This window comes from Bison bison, unplaced genomic scaffold (assembly GCF_000754665.1).
Source record: "Bison bison bison isolate TAMUID 2011002044 unplaced genomic scaffold, Bison_UMD1.0 scf7180017864148, whole genome shotgun sequence".
Classification (NCBI taxonomy): Eukaryota; Metazoa; Chordata; class Mammalia; order Artiodactyla; family Bovidae; genus Bison; species Bison bison.
In genome coordinates, this window is record NW_011494720.1 from 7,621,564 (window position 1) to 7,643,192 (window position 21,629).

Below are 21,629 nucleotides of genomic sequence, written 5' to 3' on the forward strand. Positions count from 1 at the left end.
GTTTCCCCCGGGGACACGGTGCTGCCCCTCTTCGTCCCCGGCGTCTGAACCGAGTGGATTTCCCTCCCGGCCTCTTGGCCACCTTTCACCCCCGCCCCCCACCTCCGTGGAGCCCCCCGAGCGAGCGGGGGAGTCTGCAGAGCCGCCCGGTCACCTGTCGTGGCAGCTGCATGGAAAGGCTGGCGTGTGTGCTGTCTGGTCGGTGCCGTTTCCTCTGGCAAATCACGGGGATTCCGCTCCCAACGCCAACCCTTCTTCCCCTCTTGCCTGCGCTAAAAACAAAGTGCAGGATGCCGCCTCTGAAGTTTGACCCGTCTGGACCATTAGTAGGGAGAGGTGTCTTTTCGTCGTCACACCTCTTCAAGGTTGGAAAGGTGAGGTTCTTCTCGCCTTCTGGAAGGAAATTAGGGTGACACAGCCCTGTCGGGGGCGGATGTGACTTACCTGCTAAAGGGCCGTGGTGATCAGAAAGTCTTGAAACACTTCTTGTGGACAGTCAACTCCCCTTACAGGGAGCTCGGCCCTGGGTTTCTCCCCCTTGAGGGCTCTCCTCCTCTTTGTATTTTGCAGTAGTGCGGCAGCACCTTAAGGATACCTAGTTGGGCAGGTTCTTAAAAAAAAAAAAAGGGAAAAAAATTTGTTCCTGAGGTTTTGCAGAATGTGAAAATTCACCTGGGGGTCCCTTAGTGTTGTGTCTCAGGTATCCATTCCTTGGAGTTGAGTTCTTGCAGGCAGGGCCACTGGGAGTGGTGCTGTGGCCCTGGAGGATGCTCACCCTTGGAGCCAGGCAGCTCGGTTTGCTGGGGTTTGGGGTTGGGATGGATGTGAAGTGACAGGGCACCTTGGCACCTAGCCGCTGCAAACAGGAGGCGGCCTCCTGGACTGGCGATCTGGCCGGGTGGTTTGGAAGCTGATCCGAACATTGTACAGTGATAGCCACTGCTTGTGTTGAGGGGATCTCAGCCTCCCTTCTTATTGATTGTTTACTGTTGTGCATGTAAGTATATGAATAAATTTGTATAGCAAAATCTAGTGTTTAGTTCCTGAATTATGGCATAGTACTTAATTTGTGTCAGAGTGGCTGGAGGATGTGAATTTCCTTGGAGAATTTTAAGTGCTCTATTTTAGTAAGGGCTGTGAAAGTAGCAGTGTTTGCATGTGATGGGGGAGGTGTTGACCTCTAGAGTTAGAAGTATGTAATTCTGAGTTAGGGATATAGGGAGATATATAGGGGGATTTTTTTTTTTTTAAACACAGTGGAGCTTTATGACCTGGGAGAAGAGTAGAGTGCCAGTTACTTCCTGTGACTGAGAAATAGTAATGAATTTACTACTGTTTATTTTAGAACTGACTTCATTTAGAAAAGATGTATCATAGTGAACTTCCTAGTTTTCATATGGAGCTGTGCAAGTGGCAGTTTGTTTGTTTATGTGTTACCCACCACAGCTCCAGACTTTGGCCACCTGATGCCAAGAACTGACTCACTGGAAAAGACCCCAATGCTGGGAAAGATTGAATGCAAAAGGATAAGGGGATGGCATTGGATGAGATGGCTAGATGGCATCAGTGACTCAGTGGACATGAACAAACTCCAGGAGATAGAGAAGGGCAGGGGGGCCTGGTGTGCTGCAGTCCATGTGGTGGCAGAGTCAGAGATGACTTAATGAGGAACACCACCAAAATTCTGGAAAAAAGTTTTTTTTTTTTAATCCATGAAAGGATACATGGTTCATGAAATCTGTTTTACACTGAACCATCCCCAGTAAGGAAGGAACAATGACAACACAGCAGCCTTCTTTCAGGATGCATTTCAATGCTCTCGCTGTGGTGGTTTTGAGGACTGAATGAGAAGCCCAGGTGGTCTTTTGATCTTGCTGAAGGTTCACTGAATATCTGGATTTCTAAAAGGTTTTTCGAGTGCCTACCATGCACAGGGCTAGGCTTGGACATTGTTCTTCATCTGTTTCACTGCATTTACAGTATCAGTTATAGACTGTTTCCTGTTCTCTTCTGTAGATGGAGAAAGACTGAAGATAGATTGAGTGACCCAACTATGCATGTGGTTCATCACATGCATTAAAAAACTGAGTAAAACTTCTGTTATGAAATGTTTTGATTTAGTTATTTCATTGGTTCCTAGTTAGGACCCTGGGAAGTATTTTCAGTATTACCAGAAGCTTTCCCCAAATTGTACATTTGCCCTTAGTGAAACTGCAGGGAATATGTAATTTAGACGTCAAATGTCTTTTAATTTGGCTGGGATAATGTTAATTTAGTCAACTAAACTTTTAAACATATTAAACATTCTAAGTTTTTTGTGATGAAATATGCATAATATAAAATTTACTATGTTAAGCATTTTTAAATGTAAGATCAGTGACATTAAGTACATTCACCTTGTTGTGCAGCCATCACCACCAGCATCTCCAGAGCTTACTCATCTTCCTGAACTGAAACTTGCATCCATTAACTTCCATCCTAGTCTGTCCTCCTCCTCCCCCTACTCCTGACCACTACCCTTCTACTTTCTTTCTCTAAGTGTTTGACTACTTTGCTGCTGCTAAGTCGCTTCAGTCGTGTCCGACTCTGTGCCACCCCATAGACAGCAGCCCAACCAGGCTTCTCCGTTGACTACTTTAGGTCCTTCATATAAGTGGGATCATCCAGTAATTGTCCCTTTGTGACTGGCTTATTTCACTTTACATGTTCTCAGGGTTCATCTACTACTTCCTTTTTAAGGCTGAATAATATTCCATTGTGTGTGTGTGTGTGTGTGTGTGTATAACATTTTGTTTATAAACATTCTAAATTTTAACACCAAACGTTAGCAACCAAGGTGCTTACATGATGATCAAGAGCTCTCACTGAAAATTATGGATACCTTTGTTTAATGAAAACAAAATCAGATTAGTTGTTTTTCTAGTGCTCAGTACCTTTAAAAATATAGGAACAGTGGGGGATAAAGCTAAGATGTACATTGTATCCTTGGTGGGTCCTGTAATTTCCCTTCTATGTGTATAGTGACACATGGTGTGTCTTTCTGAAATTTGCAGCTGATGCAGGTGATGTTTTTGTTTCCCACCTAATACAGTGATGATGTATATGGAAGAACATGAAGGACTTGTCCTGAGGTATAGAGTGTATGGTGGTGGTGGTGGTGGTTTAGTTGCTGAGTCATGTCCGACTCTTGAGACCCCATGAACTGTAGCAAGCCAGGCTCCTCTGTCCATAGTATTCTCCAGGCAAGAATACTGGGGTGGGTTGCTATTTCCTTCCCCAGAGGATCTTCCTGACCTAGCATTCGAACCCTGGTCTTAACCTGCATTGTAGACAGATTCTTTACCGACTGAGCCATGAGGGAAGCCCTATAGATTGTATGCTATGCTAAGTCACTTCACTCGTGTCCGACTCTCTGCGACCCCACAGACGGCAGCCCACCAGGCTCCCCCGTCCCTGGGATTCTCCAGGCAAGAACTCTGGAGTGGGTTGCCATTTCCTTCTCCAATGCATGAAAGTGAAAAGTGAAAGTGAAGTCGCTCAGTCGTGTCCGACTCTTCGAGACCCCATGGACTGCAGGCACCAGGCTCCTGCACCCATGGGATTTTCCAAGCAAGAGTACTGGAGTGGGGTGCCATCGCCTTCTGTATAGGAAGGTTTATTTCCCTTTGTTTACCACTTTCTAGGACTCCCCAGGTGGCGCTAGTGGTAAAGAACCTGCCTGCCAATGCAGAAGACATAAAAGACGCGAGTTCCATCCCTGGGTTCAGAAGTTTCCCTGGAGGAGGGCATGACAACCCACTAAAGTATTCTTGCCTGGAGAATCCCATGGACGGAGGAGCCTGGGAGGCTACAGTCCATGGGGTCGCAAAGAGTTGGACGTGACTGAAATGCCTTAGCATACCACTTTTTAAAATCATGCATTGGTTCCCTGACGTTCTCCAGTGGGGATGGAGGAGGGTTCTTTTCTGTCTTTTTTTTCTTCTTTTTCTGAGGATCTTTATGAACTTCTGTGTTTTATTGTATGTGATGTGTTTGAGTTCAATTACTGTCCTTTTGATACTCAAATTGCCGTATCTCTAGTCAGATAGACGTATTCAGGTTGGCTCCGAGTCCTTATGACAGACCACCAGTGGCTTGTAGTAGCTTTCTTGCTTTGTGGTGTGACGAAATGTTCCAGGCTTATCCTGTACTCTTCCTGTTCCAAGGGAAGGGAAAGTAAATGATCAATAAATATGTTAAAATGTTCAATTTTACTAGTAATTAAAGAAATGAAATTAAAAGCAAAAATAAGGGACTTTCTTGGCACTCCCAATACAGGGGGCACAGGCTCGATCTCTGGTTGGGGAACTAAGATCCTATATTCCACGCACTGCAGCCAAAAAAAAAAAAGCAAAAATAAAATACCATTTGTAATAAACCAAATGTTTCTCCCTCAAATTCTTTTGTTGAAACCCTATCCCCCAGTGTGCTGGTATTTGGAGATGGGGCCTTTGGGAGGTAATTAGGGTTAGGATGGTGCCCTCATGATGGGATTAGTACCCTTATAAGAAGAGACAGACACCCAGAGAGCTCACTAACCCTTTCTGCAACACTTCCTTCCCCACCCCCACCATGTGCAAAGAAGGGGTCATTTGAGCCTATAGCCAGATGGCAGCCACTTAGAAGCCAAGAGAAGAGTCTCAAATGAAATCTACCTTGGCATCTTCATCTTAAGAGTTTTCAGCCTCCAGAATTGTGAGAAATAAGTTTCTGTTGTTTAAGCCACCCCAGACTATGGTATTTTTTAATGGCAATCTGAGCCAACTAAGACACCATTTTTCAGTGATTGTGTCGGCAATATAATTTAGACTCAATTTAGACCGTAATGGATGTGAAACAATTTGGTAAAGCTTAATATAAGGTATTATATTATTATGATTACTTCTGGTATGCCTCCTCTTGGTAGGTAGTCTTAATATTTGGGCATTTCCCAGTTTGGAATGGGAATAAGGATGATAGTAATTCTCAATGCTGGTGAAGATGAAGGAAGTGTGTACTCTTGGTCAGATTTATAAACTGATGCACTCATTCTAAATAGCTACTTAGAGTGTAGAGTGTTAGTCACTCAGTCATGTCCTACTCTTTGTGATCCCATGGACTGCAGCTTGCCGGGCTCCTCTGTCAATGGAATTCTCCAGGCAGGAATACTAGAATGGGTAGCCATGCACTTCCCCAGGGGATCTTCCTGACCCAGGGATCGAACCTGGGTCCCCTGCATTGCAGGCAGATTCTTTACTATCTGAGCCACAGGGGAAGTCCACAATAGCAACTGTTATGTATCAGAATGTAAAATTCGCATTTAACTCAGCAATTCCATATTTGGGAATTTATCCCGAAAAATAATAGGAAAAGTTAACAAAGATATGTATATAGTAAGAACTATTTACTGTATGCAGTTATTTCATAAATAATCTGAGTAAAGAACTCATTAGGGTGCTTTGCATGCATTGAAAATAATGATATGTCTGTATTAACCAGTCTGGAAAGATGCCCATTATAAATTATTGAGTGAAAAAGGGAGGTTACAGAACTGTAGGCATAGAAGATGCTGGACAACTAGGCTTTGGAGGCCAAGAATCATACCTATGAGAATCTAGGCTCCAGGGACCACTTAGTGAGCAATCTGTTTCAGGTGCCATGGTCTCAAAAGACAGCACCCCCTGATTTCATTCTTGTGTCATAAGATTTCATTTTTCTGGAGAGAGAATATGATCAGCCTTGTTAGGTAATTTGTCAGTTGCTCAAAGTTGACAGCACCACAAAGATGGAACTTGTTTTTAGAGTCCAGGAATCAACAAGGTAGGAAAGCTTCTTGATGAAAGTGAAAGAAGAGAGTGAAAAAGCTGGTTTAAAACTCAACATTCAAAAAACTAAGATCACGGCATCTGGTCCCATCACTTCATTGTAAATAGAGGGGGAAACAATGGAAGCAGTGACAGACTTTATTTTCTTGGGCTCCAAAATCACTGCAGATGGTGACTGCAGCCATGAAATTAAAAGATGCTTGCTCCCAGGAAGAAAAGCTATGACAAACCTAGACAGCGTATTAAAAAGCAGAGACATCACTTTGCCCACAAAGGTCTGTATAGATAAAGCTATGGTTTTTCCAATAGTCATGTATGGATGTGAGAGTTGGACTGTGAAGAGAGGTGAGCGCTGAAGAATTGATGCTTTTGCACTGTGGTGTTGGAGAAGACTTTTGAGACTCCCTTGGACTGCAAGGAGATCAAACCAATCAATCCTAAAGGAAATAAGTCCTGAATATTCATTGGAAGGACTGATGCTGAAGCTGAAACTCCAGTACTCTGGCCACCTGATGCGAAGAACTGAGTCTTTGGTAAAGACCCTGATGCTGGGAAAGATTGGAGGCAGGAGGAGAAGGGGATGACAGAGGATGAGATGGCATCACCGACTGGATGGACATGAGTCTGGGCAAACTCCAGGAGTTGGTGATGGACAGGGAAGTCTGGCGTGCCACAGTCTATGGGATTGCAAAGAATCGGACAGGACTGAGAGACTTAACTGAATCAAAGGTAAGTTGGGGTGCTTTTTTATTAAAGAAAGGGGTGATTCCAGGGAGACAAGGAGATAGACACCTGCTTCACATTCAAGTGGGGCTTCCCAGGTGTCGCTAGTGGTAAAGAACCTGCCTGCCAATGCAGGAGACACAAGAGACTCAGGTTCGATCCCCTACAGAAGGAAATGGCAACTCACTCCATTATTCTTGCCTGGGAAATCCTATGGACAGAGGAGCCTAGCAGGCTACAGTCCATGGGGCTACAAGAATCTGACACGACTTAGTGACTAAACCACCACCACACATTCAGGTAAAATTAAATACATTCTTTGATCAGAAACATTGAATTAATTATTACATCTGCATAAAAGACTACAAACTCTGATAAACTTGGTCTTTTCCTTTTAACTTTTGTTTTTGTCATGTTAGAACCTATACAAGTAGATCAACTCTATTTGATTTCTGTCTTTCATAGAAAATAATGGGTCAAAATTAAAATTTTGGATTATTCATGGATTTTTAAAATTATGCTGTTTTCTCTTTAAATGTGGCTAATTCAAAATCAGGTCTATTTCTCTGATGTCAGCAGGCAGAAATAGAAGTCTTTGCATTTGTATGGTGACAAGGATACCCACCTTTCAGAGAAAGAGTATTTTTAGAACAGAATGGAAAATTAGTGTTTATGGAAAACCTCCAAAAATAATGGAATAGTAGATTGTAGAGTGTAGAAAATTATTTTGTAGGTGTGCAGAGGTCTGTGCAGATAATATAGCCTTACTTGAACATCTTTCTCACTGTTACTATTTTTAATCAAAAGCACAATTACAGTCAACATGGAAAGAGCTTTGAGAAAGATAATACACACTACAGTTTAAGATTCACAAGTTCTCACTTTTTAAAAATTAAAGACTTAATTTAGACCTTAACGGATGTGAAAGGATTTGGAAATTCATAATAGAAGTTACTATGTTGTTACAGTTACTTATGCTATTTCTTTTTTGGTAGTCTTAATACTTGGACATTTCCTCCCTGTTTGGAATGGGCATGGTAGAGCTCCTGGGTTAAAGTTTTGGTTGTATGATATCTGTTCATGTCTGATTAAGACTAAGAAGTTGGCCTTTTTCAGAAATAATTTTTATGACAGCCTCAGCCTTTCCTTTTAAGTCTCAGCTGTTGATCCCAAGCTTTTTACTAGTTGGGACACTCAATTCTACAGGCTTCTTGGTATCTGCCTTCTAAAAGTGTTGCTCAGTGTTTTCAAATTCTACTGAGATATAGAGAAATGTCACTGGGTTCAGAATTTTTTCATCCCCATTGAATGTTTCTTTGACCAGTTTCTTGCAAACAATAAAGGGAAGATTAGTTTAGACTTCCGAGGCAGTTACACATGATGTGTGTCTGTTAATTTTTAGCCTCTGGCAAGAGAAATCAAGAGTCTTATGTAGAACATACTTTGAGTACTGTGTTGTTGTCCCCATGCTTAGCTTTCCTGCATCTTTGGCTTTTGAGAGTATATGATACTGTCCTGGGGAAACACGTGGCACTGTCAGTGATAGCCGTGACAAAACAGTGTTGTCAGAGGCCCTCCACGAGGTCCTCTCCATGAGGACATGCTGGTTAGTACTGGAGTAGTTTTAATATTCCTGAAAAGTTGATCAGTAGTGATGGTTCCATATGCTAAGAATATACAGGCTCATCTTCACCCATAAATCAGTTTCTTAAGCTTCAGACAGCCTCTTAGCTGGATGGGCAAATTAAGCTCCAAAGGTTAGAGTATCAGAACATGCATGATAAGAAGTTAGGCTAATGCTGTGGATGAAAGCCTGCACACCCAGAGCTGACATTTCAGCTGACATTTTAGTTACCGTATGTAAATGTTAAAACATCAGAAAATTTGTGTCTGTCTTAACATCTGAAAATTAACATCTGTCATATATAAGAATGCCTTAAAAAAAGTCATACCTGGAATTAACTTACCTGAAAGAAAGGAGTTTAAGGAGGTTGGATCATGGGACGGGTAGGTGGGTGAATGTGGCTTAACTCAGGTCACGTTTTCCAGTGCCTACCAATAGTTTGAATCTTTTTCATTTTTGTGCATGCCGTAAAGATGGCAATGTGAAATGAGAAACCCATGGCCCATGAAATGAGCAACCCAGTCTGTGCTTCTTATGTAGGAGGTTAACTTTTTAGAATTTTCTGATATCTGAATGATGAAATAAATTCTGTAATATTTGAAATGTTTGGAATAAAATATGGCAACTCTTAGTAAAAGATAGCTCACAGTTTGCTTATTCCAATAGTAATAATTTTTAATACTTTGATGGAGTGAGTGTGTAAGTGGCATACATTGCTTTGATTCCTCACCCAACGGTGATTCTGAGGGATTTGGGAATAAATAAAGTTGTGTCGGATTGGGGTGCTGCCCAGAATCTATCCATTGTGGCTTACTCAAGCATCAGTTCCCAACGTTTTTGAATTTATAGCATCCTGGTTGTGTTTGATTTTGCATCTCCCTCCTCCTGACCATTCTTAAACAGCCATGACAGCCCAGATCTCTGTTATAAGTGGAGGGCAATGTGCTGATATATGAAGTCCACAAATTATCACCATAATTCAATTTTATCTAATTATGTCAACCTTTAATTTTAACTTATCAGTACTGAACATTTTCTGGAGGATTAACAAGCTGCATGATTACAGTGCTGTATGGAATAGAATTCTTTAGGTTTTTGATCAACTCATTAATGTTGTTTTGAAAAATTTTGTGATACAGTATAGTAAATAGGGGGCTTCCCAGGTGGCGCTAGTGGTAAAGAATCCACCAGCCAATGCAGGAGACGTAAGAGACGCAGGTTCGCTTCTTGGGGTCGGGAAGATCCCCCGGAGGAGGAGATGGCAACCCACTCCAGTGTTCTTGCTTGGAGAATCTCATGGACAGAGGAGCCTAGTGGGCTACAGCCCTAGGCGTAGCCTGTCTGAGGAAGGAGGTGTGCTGAGGGGCTTGGACTCATTCATAGATTAGATCGTGAATGAGCTTCCAGAAGTTAAGGCTGAGTTTAATTCTTCTCCTCTCTTTGTATCTACCTCACCTTAAGCACTGTCTTAAGTACTTAGTGTTATTTTGAGAAGTGAACCGTCTCATAGCATAGGAAATTCTATGTAAGTAGGGCAACAGAAAGTCTGCAGAAGGTTATATATCAAAATGTAATATAATTATATCTTATATTGGAGAGTACAATCAACTGGGATGCAGACTTTTAGCTCCTGTTCTTTTTTTTTTTTTGCAAAGAACTCAGCCTTTTATTATATGTGTTCCTAAAGAGGTTTAGTCAGAAAGACCAGAACCCATGTCATGGTCAGACTCTTCAGATTCTTTCCTGGGCTTCTGCTTTCTTGTTCTCACCCGGGGCAGCAGGGGTGGAGGGGGCAGGACCTCCGTCTGGTTCAGCACTAGCTGCTGGAGCAGGCCCACTAGCCCCCGCCTTGCGGGTGAGGTCCCCAGTGTTGACACTGGCCAAAGTGTTTGCAAACAAGCCTGGCCAGGAAGGGCCAGTGTTTACACCGGCTGCTTTAACGAGGGCATTGATCTTGCCCTCCGTGACCATCACCTCTTTGTTGTGCAGGATGAGGGCCGAGTAGATGCAGGCAAACTCCAAGACGGAGGCCACGGTGTGGGCGAGTATTGAGGGGGCTGCCTGGCGAGGTGCTAGTCACCGGCTGAAGTGAGGGCTTCACCCCAGCGCAGCCTGAGCTCCCTCCGAAGGATGGAGCATCTTAGCAGCAGCTGTGGAAAGCAGCTCCTGAATTTTTATCTAGTGGTCTTAATCATGGTCACACTGTTGTAAGAAAAGTATTTTGTTTCTTGACCTCTATACTGTTTTATGTGTGAAACTTCAGTGTTCTTTTTGCTTAATTTTAATACGATAATATGACTTTACTTCTTAATATGATTCTAACTCTGACATAATATAAACTATGCATATATGAGGACATCTTTTTTTAAAAAATTTGCTTACTGGTTGACTTTTGCCTGTACTCAGTCTTCATTGCAGTTCTAGGGCCTTTCATTGCAATGGCTTTTCCTGTTGCTGAGCATGGGCTGTAGGGCATGGGCTCAAGTACTTGTGGCTCATGGGCTTAGAACCCTGCGGCATGTGGGATCTTCCCTGACCAGGGATCAAACCTGTGTCCCCTGCACTGGCAGGTGGATTCTGAACTACTGGACCACCAGGGAAGTCCTGGGGACATCTTGAAAGAAATATATTCTTTCTTCAAATTCTCTAGTCCCCTTCTAAATTTAAAAGCACAAAAATAGCAACAACCAAAAGATTACTAAGATAGGTTGGTTCTAATGTAAACTACTGAGTTGTTGTAATATTTTATTATTCAAAAGATGCTTTTCTTTGAATATGTGAGTCTTTCTAGAAGTCCAGGTAAATGGGGCTCCAGGTGGGAAGCGACTGCCCACCTGTGGTGAATGCTTTTCTGATTCCTTTTTTTCTGATTGGCTGGTGCTGAAATTTGAATCTGGTTTTGACCTGTGGAGGTCTTTGCACACCTTAGTCTTCTCTCAGGATTCCCTCTTCTTGTGGTTGGACCTATTTTCACTATTATGGGCACCAGGTAGGTAACCTTAACATATTGGGCTCATAGAAGAAAAGAGTCGTGGATTCTAGAAGGGCACTTTGGGAGTGGTCTAAGAAGTTAACCGGAGTTCACTGCTTATGGGGAAGGCTGCACTGAAGTTCTGCTTTCTATAGCAGAGCCCCCAGGTGTTGGGGGTGGAGTGGTCAGAGGTGGTGGGTGGAATGGGGAAAACACGTGGTTTAAGGAGCCCAGATTCGAGTTTGGAGGTACGGATCTGAGTTGTGTGAAAGCAGATGGAGCACTTAGGCATGTGGCCTTTTCTTTCTTTTAATTAAAAAAAACTGCTGTGTTCTGTATATGTATCCCTCTTCTTGTGTATCAATGATTTCCTCATTTCTTGGTTGCTTTTCAGTTCCAACTCTGTTCATAGTACATCTTATGTATAAAAGTTCAAATTTTCTATGTAGTCAAATCTATCTTTTTTCCATAATTTCTGCTTTGATCATTTGTTTAGAAAGTCCTTACCTGTGGAGTGCTTTTCTTTCTTTTAATAAAGCAGTCAGGTGTTTTAAACTTTAAAATAAGCTTTTAATCTTGGAATAATATACAGAAAAGGTACAAAGATACTTTGTACAGAGAGTTCCTCAGTCTCTCTCACCCAGCTTCCTCTGATGTTACCATCCCATAGAACTGTAGAACATTTGCCAAAACTAAGAAGTTAACATCAGTGCAAGTGCATTGTCATTAGCTTAAGCTCTAGCCTTCCTTCCAGTTGCACCAGTGTTTTCACTGATATCCTTCCCAGGGTACCATGCTGCTTAAGAGGGGAGAGTTCTGAAGAGGCAGGACCACACATGGCAATGTGTTCTGTGGAGTAGGTGAGCTCCAGACACCGCACTCGTGTGAAATGTGGCAGCTTTATGGTTTATAGAATTCTTTTACACACATAATTTAGATGGAAAATATTCTTTTTTAAAAAGATTTATTTTTGGCTATGCAGGGTCTTTGTTGCTGCGTGTGGGTTTTCTCTGGTTGTAGTGAGTGGGCACTACTCTGGAGTTGCGGTGTGCAGGCTTTAGTAGCTGCCGCACCTGGGCTCTAGAGCCCAGGCTCAGAAGTTGTGGTACCTTGGCTCAGTTACTCTGCAGCACGTGGAATTTTCCTGAATCAGGGATCGAATCCAGGTCTCCCACATTGCAGGTGGATTCTTTACCCCTGAGCCACCAGGGAAGCCTGAGGGAAAATATTCTTGATTGTCAGTCTTATTAGACACACCTGCTCCTAGGAGGCATCTTGGGAGTGTCTTCTGCATTTGTGTGGCCATGTGGGCATAGAAATACCTCTGAAACTGTCCACACTGTTTCCCTGCATGGCAATTCCCTAGAATGTCTTTGCTCTCACACTGTTACCTCATTCTTTTGCCTGGACTGGAGTGAAAAATCATATGTTGTTGATTTTTTTAAGTCTCAGAAAGGTGCCCTCACCATGAGGAGTCGTTGTAAGTTCCTCGACATCAAAGTAAGCCCAGAATATCACTCTTTCATCCTCCAGAATTGTGGTGCTAGGCACTGCCAGTCTTCTAACTTTATTGCCCAAATGGTGTTGTATCTAATGAGGAAAAAATGTGGTTGGCATAGAAGAATACATGTTTTACTCTTTAGATGGGTTTGAGACTCTCTGGGGCTTGCTCACCCATCTCTACCCTACCGTGAGTGGAGACAGATGAATGAAGTCAGAGGTGGGGAGGGCAGACAGGAAATTAGGTGTAGAACACAAGCCATGTTGGGTGACTCCATGCCCACACTGCCTGATAAAAATAGCATGAGCAGGGAGGCCTTAGATGCCTCTGCACTTGCTATCTATAGGCATCATGACTCACACGCCTTCACGTGAGCTGGGCTGAGCTTTCTCGTGGGTGACCTCTGGCTTCTACAGTGCATTCAAATCAGTCCCCTCTTCTGACTGAAAACACATTTTCTTAGCCTTTTCTGACTTGTGAAACACCACCACCCTGCCTTTTGATTTAGAAAGCAGTGAAAATGTGATTGCCATGTATGCTTGAGGAGAAGAAATCAAAGAAAAAGCTGAGAAGAGTATCCTGAGCTGGTTTTCTGCAGACCCCTGACATTCTCTGTAGCGTTATTCTATTCTGTCTCAACTCTTAGAGAAAATCAGTAGGTCACGTTGGAAAACCTCCACCCAGGTCACAAGTAAATCTATAGAAATGTAATTTTTAAAGCACATGGCCGTTAGTAGATTATATACCTGCTTCAGTTTGGCCAGAATTAGCCTCCCTACACCCTCCCTACCTCAGAGTTTTTCTTGGTGGCTTGTGACTTTTTCTATGAGTTTTAGTTACAGTCATTGCTTTTACAAAGCCTTTTTTTTCTTACATCAGCTGTTTTGTCTGGTCTTCACAGCAACCCTACACATTAGGTTAAGCATGTATTTTTCATTTTATCAGAAAACTGAGGTCTGGGGTATGCTCATGGCCTTGTAACTATTCAGCAGAAGGCTTGGGACAAGTCCGCACTTGCTGATTGAAAGCCTGCATCTCTTCTCTTCTGCCCTGTGGCCTCCCCTCCAGCCTGTTGGCACTGGTGTTATAGACACAGGTGGGCGAGGCCAGTGGCGGTGTCTCTTGGTGACAATCGGCATATCTTTCAGACTGGTAACTAGCTGCCCCTGTCCTTTTTTCGCTTTGTAAGGGATCTGGGGCTTTGTTCACATACCCTCCCTGTCTGCATGACTCTGTCCCAGCACAGGGGTTTGTCCTGGTCTGTGTCAGCTGGTCATGCTGGTCCTGCTCACTGCCGGTGACTGCTATGGGGATAAGCATGAGACCTAGTTCTGTTCTACCAGGAGGTTCTGGAAAACTTCTCAGTCTTAAAATGACAACACTAGGAAAGATAGTCCTTTTCTTCTGAGCATGGTCCTGGCTGAATGTGGTGCCTGGAGTTGCTGCAGCCGTGTTGCCTCAGTCTGAATGTGAAGCTGGTGCTGGGGAGAGAACAGAGCCGAGAAGAGAGCAGAGTTCCTCAGAGTCCAGCCCCCACTGCTTTTGGACTTCTCCTGTGAAATAAATTTCCCTCTTGTCTGTGTGAAGTAAATTTCCCTGTTGTATAAGGCAACCTGAGTTGAGATTATCTGTTACTTGTACTGAAAGACACGCTGTTTCATTCATTCATAATTGTGAAGAGATTTGATCTGGTCAGAAGATCAGAGATTGCTTCCTTGGGGAAAGGCACAGGCCTTGGTGAGAGAGATCCATTTTGTGTTGGGCCTTGTATCCCATTCTTAAAGGTTTTGGTCTTTTATTGCAGGAGCAGAGCCATTGAAGGGTTTCATTACTGGAGAGTGGCAGGAGAACCGTGAGCTCTATAGTTCTTTCAAGCTGCCGCTACTAAAGAAAACCTTGGCTTAACATTCCAAAGAGTCCTGTTTGATTTGCTGAGCAGGCAAGGAGCAGTCAGTGGTTAAGGCCCTGGTGATTAGCACATGTGTCCACAAAACACAGAGGAGCATCTCTGCTTGGAGTCTGATGAAGGCAACAATCTACTTTCCTTTTCTCCCTCCTTGCTAGTGTGTGTGTGTATGTACACATGCTGCATGCACAGAGGCAGCTCTCATGTTTTCTAATTTAGGCATAATTTGTGAACAGTCTCGCATTCTCTTAGTGTTTGATCATTTAAGTTAAAAAAAAAAATTGCAGCTAAGAAGTCTGTGTTGGAGTTACAAAAACAAGCTGGATGGTTTCATTGTAAATAAAGTGTTAAGGATGTATTAATGTGTCTGAAATTGAACTTTTAGCATCTCCAGAGGTTTTTCTCCAGGTTTGGTAGAGTAAGATCTGCTCTGATTCTCATACATATGGATACATTAGAAAACTGGATTCTGTCCCAGTGTAATCAGGCCGGGAACCAGCCTGAACTGCAGAGTGGAACTGCAACGAAAGCTGCAGTCTCCTGTAATCATATTAGGATGCGATGTGGTCCCTCTTTATGTTTATTAATTAGTGGAGTTGTAATGAGACTCCCCCCCTGCTTTTAAGGATGCTGATCAGTGGGCATCTGGGTGGGAATGGAGTTGTGTTTGGGAGCCTTCTGTGTGCAGGTGGGAGGGATCAGTGTTTCAGGTGGTGGCAGGTGAGCTTCCCGCCAAGTTGGCATAATGGGAACAGGACTCTTCTGGGTTGCCATCTGTTTGTGGCTGATAGGAAACCAGCAGTGACTTCTGAGAAGTTTATGTTGAAATACTTAGGAATTAGAAATAGTAAGATCGTGCTGATCAGGTCTTAGGAGGTGGGGGAAATAGACTGTGGAGTGAGTTTTCATCACTCCTCATTTTAGGAGAAAGCGGCCTGGGTTCAGCAGTCCCCACTCCCACCTCCCCCAAACCACAACTCTATTCTCCCCACCCAGACAACCTCTCAGGTCACTCCAATTGTGTCCTGAGTTGCCCATGGTAAGGGGACACGTTATTTACATGCCTGTCGCAGGTAACACCATGTGTGGTGTTTGTCACAGGGTGGGGGGTTCAGGCTGTCTCTGTGACTCTTGATGTATCATGTTTTTTTGTGGTTTTAAATTGTGGTAAAATATGCGCAGTGTGTTTTACCATTGTAGCTCTTTGGATTGTGTACAGTTCAGCGACAGTCCAGTTTCACAGTTGTGTGACTGTCCCAATGGGTCATGTTTTCACCAAGTACTTTGACGTACATAAGAAATAGTGGATGTTTCTTCTCTGTTTACAAAATGTATGCGTAAAAACCATCAGTTTGCTCTGTCTGATGGGTGTCCCTCTGGTTTTAAGCTGGGGTTTGCTTCCCTTTTGCATGGGAATTGACTCGGTGGGTTAGAGGTATTGTGCCTCTGTTTCTCTGGATTGGCTTTGCTGTCGGCAGCTGGGAAGCTCTGCTCTACAGGCACAGCGGTTTGTGATGGTGTTCTCTTGTGAAGCAGGGGTGTGGGGTAGGGAGTAGCTCACTTCCCTTTGAGCCTGGCGTTACCTGTTGGTTAACTGGAAGAGCTGACCTCGGGTGGCTTGCTGAGGATGCATGAGGCTGCAGGCAGTCATCTGCTCAGTCACTGCCACCAGCGCAGGTGCTGAGGCGCTGCCTGCCTCCCTTTGACTTGTAGACCCTGCTGGGTTCCCTCTGCCTCCTGCAGGCTTCTATCTTGTCTCTTTGAAAACAGTCAACAGAAAGAACCATGGAGTCTGCTGTCGGTTAGGGGACTCTTGGTTACAAGTAAGAGAGATCTAAGTGAACTCAGTCACACATGAAAGGTGATTGGAAGGATTTCGGGCTATCTCTGCAAGGATACAGCTGGGCTACAGACCAGGACCCAGAGACTGGAACACGCTGTTCCAGTGGATGGGCCTGGGAAGCTCTTTGCTTCTTTCTGTCCCCATCCTTAGCTTCCCTCAGTGCTTCTGAGTTTTCTGTTACAGACCAGTGTCCCCTACTCCCCGGTCCATGTGGCAGAGCATGGCTGTCAACACCCCTGTTCTTCATGTCGTGACTAGAAAGTGTTTCTCTGTTCAGCATTTTCTGGGAAGAGCTGATGAGGGGTCACGGAAAATGGAACCAGGCTGTGAATGTTCCTAGGCAACTTTGCATTCAGATTTAAACAGAAGAGTAAAACCCCAGATGAAACCAAAACAAAATACTACCCACCCCTACTACTCTACCAACAAAAAAATCCAGTAAGTTGAGGAGATGAATCTGATAAACAAATTCTGGAGTTGCCTTTTTAAAAATTAAATTTCTTTTTTAGTGAAATGAATTATTAAAAAATTTTTTTAGTGAAATAAATTATAGCCTATTTTTCTGTCAGCATTGTTTGAACTCAGAGAAATTGTGGCTGAAGTTTAATTAAGCGGAGTAGCTTGATGTGGGAGATATGTTCCTAAAAACCTGAGTATAAATAAAATATTTTAAATTAAATCATATTTTTAATATACAAGGAGAGTCAGTGGGTAAGGCCCTGATCCCCTGATATCAGAAGGGATCCTTTTGTGGTTTTTTTTTTCTAAAATCCAGTAATTTTAACCCTGTGAAACTGAATCTTCCTATATCACATTCACTAGATCAAGGTGTACCAGTGGATTGTTCATATTTTTGCTGTCGTTGTCTTGTTGGGGTCACTGGTTCATTGGCACGTCGAGTACTCCACCGATTTCTGAAGTTTTGAACAATAGCCCAAAGGATTATTAGTGGCCAAGTACAGTCAATTGCTCGGAGAAGGCAATGGCACCCCACTCCAGTACTCTTGCCTGGAAAATCCCATGGACGGAGGAGCCTGGTAGGCTGCAGTCCATGCTAAGGGTCGGACACGACTGAGCGACTTCACTTTCACTTTTCACTTTCATGCATTGGAGAAGGAAATGGCAACCCACTCCAGTGTTCTTGCCTGGAGAATCCCAGGGACGGGGGAGCCTGGTGGGCTGCCATCTATGGGGTCGCACAGAGTCGGACACGACTGAAGTGACTTGGCAGCAGCAGCAGCAGTCCTCTTTTAGTTGATTGGTTACACACGTAGGTCGTCCCCTGTATGAATCTGAGAGCCCTCTATGAGTTGGAATTAAATTGGGATTAAAATACGCTTCTGAATTGCGAAGCTGTACGCAATAATCCAGGCAGGTTCGAAAGCATCACCTAGTGATTGCAAGACAAAGACAGAGCAGTCTGATAATCCTGAGAGTTGTTCATAGTGCAATTCGAGGGTTTGGGAATTGGTCATCTCCTCAAGTGTGCAGGATCTGTTGTGTTTGCACATCAGTCACAAAGGTGGTTTATTATCCATTTGACTTATTAGTGTATTTAAAATGAAAACTCAAAACAGTTTTCCCCTCCTCAGAAAACATGGGCTGTGAGGAAGCGTGAGTATTACTGGCTTTGTGGGGAAGGACGTGATGAGCACCTGAATAAATGGTGCTGCAGTGGAAGACCACACCCTCTGGAAGGCTGCTCTGTCTGACATGCCCCTTGCTCTACTGAGTGTCCTACCTTCTGAAGGACATTTATTACTGCTTTAAAAGATTTATAAGCCCCTGGTATTCTAACGCAGTGCTAAAGGAGTCCTGCTGTTGAGTGAAAGTTGGGAGTGCTGCGTGTGGGTTATGGGAAACCCTTTATTCCATATGACCTTTTTCTCCTGCACACCATGGGGGATGCCTCTGACATGTCTTGTCTTAAATAGAACACGTGCAACCATCCTTCTGTCTCAGAACTGCAGAGCTGGGATGCTCTGAGGACTGGGGAGACTCAGTGATTTCAAAACAGCAAGTTAGAATTAATACTGTAAAAACAGAAAAGCATTTACAAGAAGGCCAATTTCATGTGGTGCCTTATGGCAACCCAGAAAGAATCAAATTAGTATTGTAAATTTGACAAGGCACCCCACCTTTTAGTTTATAAAGCACATTACATTCTTCAGAGCATTTTTATAAACGTTGTCACCTTTGATCTTTATAGTGTTGTCAGTAAAGGTGATAAAGAATGGAGCAAATCACCTCTTCGTTCACAGATGGGAGACAGTCTGGGAGCAGCTGTGCACCCCCAACTAACTAGCACTGCTGACCTGTCCTCTTCACATTTTCACTTCTTCTGACCCTCCTTCCCCCCCACCCCCCATTTTGGCTGCACCTCGCAGCATGTGGGATCTTAGTTCCCTGACCAGGGGTTGAACTCGTGCCCCAGCAGTGGAAACTCGGAGTCCTAACCCATGGGCCACCAGGGAAATCCCTGAAAACATTTTTTATGTTACATTTATATTTGATCATTATAAGGAACTTTGAGGTAGGGAAGGATTAGGTAAACACATGGATTCATTCATTGCTTTAAATTGATTCTTATGTGTTTTGTTCTCCATTTTACTGCATTCTCTTAATAGTACTAATTTCATTCAATTCTGTTTTTCAGATGGAAAATTATATTATTTATAAATAAGGATGATTTTTTCCTCTTTCCATTTTTGTATGACTTTTTTTCCCTGTCATAATGCACTTCTTGGAATTTGTAGAGTGATACTGAATAACATTGTTGGTGAACATTTTTGGCCTAATCTTTGTGTTAGCCAAACTCCCTTTAGCACTGTCGATTTTCATCACTTTCTGCATATTGCCGAGTTGCTTTTTGGAAAGGGGAACTAGTATTGAGTGTGTGTGTCACTTACAGCCACACCAGTGTTGAGTACCCAGAGTGTTGCCACAGCTCTTCCTAACCTATAGTTCTGTCATGTTAACATTAAATTTGAGTTTTGTCATTGGTTATTTCCTCTAAACATTCTGGAGTCCTTGAGAACAGCCGGAGTTGACCTTACACAGCTTTCCCTTCCTATTCCAAAGCAGCTTCAGTATGGAGTGGAAATTACTATTGTTATCCTGGCAACACAGTTTGGTGGAGAAAGTGTAGGCCTTGGAGTTAGATATCAGATCATAGCTCTGTCACTAATAGCCTGATGATTTTTTTGATAAGCTTAACTTAAACTCTTTGAATCTTGGTTTAATCATTTATGCACTAGGAAGAGGCTTTGAATGTGGAGGAAGGTGCACAGTGGGCTCTTAGTGATGTAGAGGTCACTTCCTGATCCTTGCCTCTTCTCTGCCCAGTGGTTTATTAACATGCTAGGGCCATTCAGCAGGAATTGGCCAAGATTTTGATAGACTTTCATTTTATTCAGAGATAAGTTGTACTCCCCATGCCTCATGATTCTTTGTCCCTGACTTTCCCATTGAAGTCAGAGTGAATGATTATTTTTACATTTTTTAAAATAATTTACTTTATTCAAGTTTTTAAATTGCTTAATGGGTGTAATGTAAATAACATTACAACAGCAATATCTAGCATTTACTGAGCAACTATAACTGTGTGACAAGCAGGTAATTAAAGTACTTTGTGTATGTTCATTTAATCTTCCCAGCAATCCTTTGTCACAGAAGCTCAGGCAGGTCTCTGAGCTCAGGAGGGTGACCCAGGCTTTACTTCTGGCCGTCTGACTCCTGAGCTGTCCTTCTAACTGGTGCTGCCCTGGACTGCCATTGTGGCCTTGAAGGATTTGTTCCCTTTATTCTTTATTCCTAAAGCCCATTCTAGTATGTGTGTGTGTAGAAACAAGTCTTCATTTTTGAAAAGGCTACATATTATGAAGTTAGATAGCAAGTGTCAAATATAGAGCACTTATATCTATTGAATATGTTAATTCTAATCTGTTAGAAGTCATTAAGACTTTTTCCTTACCTAAGCAGTATAATTTGATTTATCCCCCTTGAAATTGCCATACAGATCTGAATGTCTCTACTATATGTCTAGAACCGTGGTTAGTTTTGTCCTAGATTATTATAAAGTGTTTGTTATTGGGATATTTAAAAAAATATTAAAAATACACATAAATATTTACCATCTTAATCATTTTTAAGGTACAATTCAGTGATATTAAATACACTTATAATGTCGTGCAACTGTGACCACCATCCATCTTTATAACTTTCTTCTTTCTGTAAAATTGAAACTCTATACCTGTTAAACAGTATTCTCCCTGAAGCCCCTGTCAACCGCCATTCCACTTCCTCTCTCTTTGACCAACCTAAATAGCTCAAATAAGGAATTGTATAACACTTGTCTTTTGGGGACTAGCTTTGTGTCCCTAGCATAGTGTCCTCAATGCTCATCCAAGTTAGAACATGTGTCAGAATTTCCCTAATGTCTAAGACTGAGTAACATTTCATCATATGCATATACTACCTTTTGCTTATCCATTTATCTATTGATGGACATTTGCTTCCATGTCATCATCTGGACTTGCTTGTCAATATGTTTCTTGTCAGTAAGTTCTCCATCCTTTGGCTCATGGTTAAGGTCTTTCTCTTGCTTTTTTTCCTTCACTGTTGCACTATCTCCTTAAGCTCTTACACTGACTTTATGTTGCCAGGATCAGTCACTCAGTCAAGATTCGCTCAGCTCTGCCCCATTGCACTTCGTTGGCCTTCATTATAGCATATCTCTTGTAACATTGACCTTCATGTGTTCCACCCATCCTCTCTGATGACACAGGGAGCAGCTCTGGGCAGGGACTGGATTTCATTGAGTTTCACAGTGCTGAGTCCCCACATGGGTATCTGGGCTTGGGTGGTGGGTGTCCCTTGGCTGCTTTTCTTGTTTCATATCTCACTTTGGACTCTTGCAGCTAAAATTAACACACGTCAGCTATAAAAAAACTGGCCACCATAGTTTTCACCATTATATTATTTTCGTTATTTATCCTCTTTGTCCCCAGAATTTCTCCCTGAAATTCTTGATTCTTCCCTGACGAAACTTCTCCTGAATTAGAGGTAGTTTTTATCCTAGCTTCCATTGTGCCCAAATAGTGGCATCTGTCAAGGCTGTTTTCACTTTTGTCTCAGTTTATGTGCCAGCCTATTATAATCATAGACTATAGTAGGTTTATTTAGTGTAAGCAGTCTGTGATAGTCCCTGCCCTATTTT

General features: G+C 42.8%; 1 protein-coding gene across 1 annotated transcript in view; it reads left to right on the top strand.

Annotated features, from left to right (window-relative positions):
* The first annotated feature begins 6 nt into the window (after nt 1–6).
* Nucleotides 7–21,629, top strand: part of TULP4 (tubby like protein 4) — a 198,260-nt gene continuing 176,637 nt past the window's right edge. Inside the window, 1 exon segment of the mRNA XM_010840910.1 lies at nt 7–374. The gene's annotated coding sequence lies outside the window, so the exon portion shown is untranslated.